Here is a 5,000-nt window from a genome sequence, read left to right as displayed (position 1 = left end):
CCACAGCTCCTCCTCTTAAACCCCAAGCTGAAGGTAAAATGACTAGCAGCATCCTTAGTGTTTGGAATTCCTGGCCCCTCAGGCCAGGAACACAGCCTGTATATTTAACTCTAAGGAATTCACATAAAATACTGACATGTTTTTATTGTGGATATAGGGCAACTATTCTGAACATATAAAATGAACTGCTTTTAAATATTTACAAGAAAAGGAAATACGGTTTAACCTCTTCTCCATTTGCCATCTCCACTGGTATCTTTGTCTACCAAAGTTCTATGACATTTACTTCTCGGCAATGTTAGGCTTTAAATTAAAAACCAAAACCTAAACATATTGTTTATATAAGCAGATTTTCGGATTCCACCTCTGTCTAGCACATTTTAGAGACATGGAATCTGACAACTAGGAATTTAGTTTACACTGCATCTGAAGAGTAGTGCACAGGCACTTTGTACTTGAAATCAGAAACAGGACACATTCAATAGTTCTTTCAAAGGCGTCTACAAAAGACCACAAATGTAATCTGTAGTTCTAAGAAAACTGTTTAAGATGTTAACACGAAGAACTGAATCACAAAATTAGTGAGTGATAGGAGGCTATATCAAGTGTTGGAGCACAAGGAAATCTTGATTTCGGTTTATGAATACTTCTGAAAAGAATAATTTTGGATCAAGTAGCAGTGATTCACAATTTGCGAAGCCTGCTGTGGGAGTGTTTAAAAAGGTAGTGCGGTGTCTATTTCTGCTCCCTGTATTCTTATTGTCTGCTTTGCCTTGTACGATACATGAACAGAATAAGCGCTTCCTCATGTGACACAATGACTGTTATTAGCTTCTCCACAAAGAAACTAAATATTCCGTATCATTTGGACATATTGAAAAATGGTACACATATTAATCAAAATGCTTGTTATTTTATCAAATACTCTCAAAAACAAGTAGCATAAAATCTCATCACTTTTGTCTCACCATATTCATATGATTTTACAATACAGTTTTTAATTGATCCTTGTACCACATTATTTTCAAGTTAATGCTATTAAATTGTAATATTTGGAAATTATCCAAGAATTAAATTATCAGCTCATACTATATTTCCCCCCAACACATTTACAAGACATTTTTTTCTGTCTCTTTCCATAGCTACTTGTTACCATTCCCGACCTCATCCATATGCACACAACACACTCTGTGTCTCTTTTTCTACTCTCACTGTGGTGCTAGAGAACTCTCTGAAGAACGCATACAATAGGAAGCAGAGGGCTGTTTGCCACTGACCGGGTAGAAGAACGTAACTACATACTTTCTATTCCTCCAGCCCCATCCAGATACCATTACCTTACTTTGTGTCTGTCTTTTTTAAATCTCCCTGCCCTAGGGCAGTGGTCCTTCAATGCATACAAATTACCTAGAGACGCCTCCTGAAAGTTTCTTGGGGCCCCACTCCCAGAGATTCTGACCCGGTAGATCCAGTAAGACTCTACTTACATTTCTGTCAAGCTCACAGATGAGGCCAAAAATGCTGCTTTGAGGACCTCGAGTCTAGGGACAGAAAAGTTTCTCCCAACAGATCTCCAATGGGAAATTCAAGGAAACATCTGGGACTGAGTCACTCCGTTCTCTTAGTGAGCTAAAGTGATTTAGCTACCACCTAGAAATTAAAAGGGAAATAGTACTGTAAATGTCATTTAAATCACTTTTAAATCATCCTTAGCTCTAAACAATGACTTATGCAGAGAGGTATTTGAATTTCAGTCAACGTTGCCACCAAATGGTGCAACTCAATTTGAAAACAGGATCTTTAATAAATGTCATAAAAATAAATAAAAGTCATCGATGTGGTAAAAAGATAATGCATACATACATGATTTAGATCGCCCCTTTTACCCTCACCCTTTCTTCAATTTCAACCCATTTTTAGTCATAATTTGCAATTAAAAACTGTATAAAAATGTAACACAATAAAATACAATAATGACAGTACATTCATATTACACTAAAATACCTTCATATATCATCTTATCACCTGATGCTTAGCCAAATTATTCCAAATAATGCCAGAAGACTTAATCTAAATACAAGTCATATTAGGTAACCAAATATTCCCACAGTTCAATGTAAGTGCATGCATTTCATCTACTCAGTTCTGTAAAGAGTAAGTAATAAAGACATGTTATTAATTCAGCAGTTATCGTGAGCCTTAGAAAATCATTTTTGCCAGCTATCAGGTAACCTAAGTCTACCATCTATTCTAAGATTCTTGTGTATGCCAGTTAAAGGAGCTAAACTTAAGCCAGGATATATGGAAACTCTGTAATTTCCTCTCAGTTTTGCTGGGAAACTTAAACTGCTCTAAAAAAAATAAAATCTTACTTAAAAAATTGAGCCTGGATTGTTAATAAATCAATACTTTACTATAGTAGTTAAGTTTTAATTTTAAGTGATACTCAAGTCAATGGCTAAAATGATAAAATTGTCTTTCACAACCATTGAAATTACAAGATATCTAACCTCTTCCTAACAGTGACATTTACATTACCACCTTGTGCTGGTTACTTTCCGACCAAAGCCGCACACCTTCAATGACCTATTCTCTATGTGGCTTGTAAAGTTGGAGGATCCACAGCTGTACATTTCCTTTATTTTTAGAAAACATAATTTATTTTCTAATAAATACGGTGGGATGATCAGAGAAGAGCCTCCTAAAAGATTGAATTCACACAATTAAGTAGAAATATTCTTAAATTTATTGGATGAGTTAATTCCATACTGTCCAAAATCCCAATTGACCCAATGTGCATGTCATCCATACCAATTTGGGGAGGTGGATTTATCACATCCCTACTGCTTTATATTTTCTTTCTCTTCCTGGTATTTTTTAAGTCCTGGACTTCAAAGAAATTTGAAAGAGGTGGAGGAGGGTGGGCACAGAGTGAGGATGGTCATGAAGAGTAGAAATAAACTAAATGGGCTTTATCATTGAGTAAATGGTGTTTTATTTTTATTTATCTTAAAATTGGTTTAATATCTTTATTTTCCCTAAAAACAAACTAAAAAAAAAAAAGCTTATATCTTTAGAATAACAATGCAAATGAACTGCTTATGTGACAGTGAACAGCACTGGGGAGGTAGAAGGGTGGTAGTAGGTAAAATTAAACACCCTTTTGAAATGGTTTGGTAAGTGCGGTTTGATGGAGAATCTTCTAAGCTATTCTCTAATCTACAGAACATGAAAGAGTTGTTAAATGTCAGTGACAGATGTTAGGTTTTTGGAACGGCAAATCTAATAAACACATGTTTTCAGTTGGGAATCTACAATTTTAAGGATTTTATTGTTTATATATACGTGGTCTCAATGAATAAAAGGCTAATTATTCTTTTTTAAAAAGTCAAAAACTAACAAACTAGTGAAAAGAAAAATAAGTAGGTAATACTATTTCCACTACGATGTCTCATAACGCTTAGACTAAAAAAATGATTGAAGAGTCTAATGGAATTATAAACTTCATGTTTGAAAATATGGATAATACGAGGATGCATTAGTAGATATTTAAGAATCTCTCTACTATAAACATATATATAATCAATTCCATTCACATTATTTTAAAAACTCTTGACTTTCACAATTCAAAGTGTTTTTATTCTTGTTAAGGAAAGATAATGAGGCAAAATGTGAGTTCTACATTATCAGAAATTTGTATATAAAAAGGTGAATTTACCATGTCATAGTTATAGTAATGACAACTACCATTTTCAGACATTTACTATGGACTTGGCACAGCTCTGAGTGCTTTATTTATCTCATTGTATCTTTTCTGCAGCCCTGTGAGGCAGATGTTCATTTTGCAGAGGAGAAAACTGAAGCTTAGCAAATTAAGCAGTTTATCCAAAATGAAATAGATAGTAAATAGTGAAGTGAGAATTTTAACTCAGTGCATTGATTCCAAAGGCCATGTTCTTCACCATTACATTGTACTGTCTAAGGTCCCAACTGACCTAATACATGTGTCACAGTGATTAACTGTACGGACAACTATCGGGCTTGTTCAAAAACCATGACAGTGTCCTTAAAAATCAGAGTGACAATATACCGCATTGGGTACCAGAACTTTCTGGGCTTCACTTTTGACCCATCAGGCTTAGTCAAATTTTCATAGTTGTTTAATTTAGCGGTAACGGTCTGCATCAAGCGGGTATACCGTAAGGGTAGTGTTAACTTAACTTGCAATTATTCCTCACCACACTACCTATGAGTTGGTACATTATCATTATTTGCAGTTTCTAGAAGGAAGCAACCTTGAAAAAGAATATTAGGGAGATGAAAGAACCTTTTACAACTGCTTAGAAGAAATATACTTCAAATTCCCCCCCTCATCTTCAACCATCACCCAGCTCTCCTTCATTATGAAGTTCTATTAAAAGTTTAAGTTATATTATAAGAAGATACTTATTTCTGCCTTCAAGAAACTCATCTGAAATAGATATATTCTCCAATTTCCAATCACAAAAAGCAATTCTAATTAAAAGGTAAACACAGGATACTATGTTCAGAAATGTGCATCCCTGCATTTGATTCTTTGATATGTTCGTTCAACTATGTTGAGAGGTCACTTGTTTCTGGCTATTGTCATTTTGACAGTGGTAGGAGTTGGGGGAGCATGGTCAGCAGAGTCAAAGAATGTGTGACTTCTCTTTCAAATGTGTGTTAAAGAAACACAGTTAAAGCTCATTTCCCAAAAAAAAAAAAAAAAAAAAAGAGGAAAAGAAAAAAATCAAACTGAGAAATTATCAATTGATTTTAACCAAGTGCTCAGTGATGCAAAGAATGCTGCCAGAAAAAAAAACAAAAAACAAAACTTCTTTCATTTCTACTCAATATGCTAGAATCAGCTATGAAAGACTTTAGTTGCACATGACCTCTAGGGAATTGAGAAGATCTTTTTAAAATTTTCTAGTTTTTTCAGAATTTACTTAATTTTTCTCTATTAAGTCTTTTAAGTA

General features: G+C 34.3%; 1 long non-coding RNA gene across 1 annotated transcript in view; it reads right to left on the bottom strand.

The window, feature by feature from the left end:
• Nucleotides 1-5,000, bottom strand: part of LOC109490381 — a 41,236-nt gene that overhangs the window by 1,882 nt on the left and 34,354 nt on the right. Inside the window, exon 2 of the long non-coding RNA XR_002143712.2 lies at nucleotides 1,488-1,650. This is a non-coding gene — a long non-coding RNA (uncharacterized LOC109490381). The remainder of the gene's footprint in view (nucleotides 1-1,487; nucleotides 1,651-5,000) is intronic.

The sequence above is a fragment of the Ailuropoda melanoleuca genome, chromosome 2 (assembly GCF_002007445.2).
Source record: "Ailuropoda melanoleuca isolate Jingjing chromosome 2, ASM200744v2, whole genome shotgun sequence".
Classification (NCBI taxonomy): Eukaryota; Metazoa; Chordata; class Mammalia; order Carnivora; family Ursidae; genus Ailuropoda; species Ailuropoda melanoleuca.
This window is presented reverse-complemented; position numbering and strand designations above follow the sequence as displayed.